This window comes from Myotis davidii, unplaced genomic scaffold (genome assembly GCF_000327345.1).
Source record: "Myotis davidii unplaced genomic scaffold, ASM32734v1 scaffold674, whole genome shotgun sequence".
Classification (NCBI taxonomy): Eukaryota; Metazoa; Chordata; class Mammalia; order Chiroptera; family Vespertilionidae; genus Myotis; species Myotis davidii.
The window spans coordinates 1,248,998-1,250,282 of record NW_006286674.1 but is presented as its reverse complement, the minus strand read 5'-3'; positions in this window follow the sequence as shown (position 1 = coordinate 1,250,282).

Genomic DNA, 1,285 nt, shown 5'->3' with positions numbered 1-1,285 from the left:
CTTTTGTACTATCTTTGCAAAAATATATGTAGGTTTACCTGATACATTTCTAAAATATTTTTTATTGATTTCAGAGAGAAAGGGAGAGGGAGAGATAGAAACATCAATGATGAGAGAGAATCATTGATCGGCCACCTCCTGCACGTTCCCACTGGGGATTGAGCTCATAACCTGGGCATGTGCCCTGACTGGGAATTGAACCATGACCTCCTGGTTCATAGGTCGATGCTCAACCACTGAGCCACTGCGGCCAGACACCATCTTTTTTAAACTAAAAGTTTATTTTTAATTAGTTATATTGACCTTGTAGAGTCAAAGCTTCAGATCTTTATTTCTTTCTTATTGTTAAAATTGCATTATAATTTATACATACATAAGTTTATGAAAACAAAACAAATAGTATTTGACAAGTTTTTACCTGTCTTAGACTAGATCCACAGACCACTGAAGGATTAAAGAGAATGCCAAGATATGGAAAGTTAACAACTTCTAAACATTAGGTGATCTGAAATAGGTGACAACATTTCCTAAAGACAAATTTTCCATCATTCTTTTATTCACCAATTGAGCAAGTGTTTAAGTTCCCCCCATAACCAGGCACTATTCAAAGTGTTGATACATAAGTGAACTAAAGAGATCAAAAGAAGCTTCTATTCTAGTTGGTGGAAGTGAGATGCGTAACATTTAACCACATCTTTTCCTTAATCAAGAATAAGTCATATGCTATTAAAATAATCTCTAAATCATCAGCAAAGATTGTTTCAAGAATACCTATTGAATTAATATTGTACCACAAGATATTATTTTTCTTAATTTAAAGAAGTATGAAAGTTCATTCTGTTAGCTCACTTGACTTTTACCATATAAGTAGTTACTTTCTCTATGATTAAATTTGTATACACCTCCTTAGAAAACTATGCTTTCCTTTGTATTTTACAAAGGAGAGCCAAAAAGTATTAGGTTACCAGCTAGTTGGCGGCAGAACTGGTAATAGATCTTAGTGTTTTATCCGCACCCCCGTTCTTATTAGTCACTTTATTTTATTTAAATACTGGAGGCCCAGTACACAAAATTCGTGCACTTGGGGGTGGAGGGAGTCCCTCAGCCCGGCCTGTGCTCTTTTGCAGTCCAGGAAACCTTGGGGGATATCCAACTGCCGTGGAGGTGGGAGAGGCTCCCACCAATGCCGCTATGCTTGCCAGCCATGAGCCCGGCTTCTGCCTGAGTGGTGCTCCCCCTGTGGGAGCGCACTGACCAGGGGGAAGCTACTGCATTGAGCGTCTGC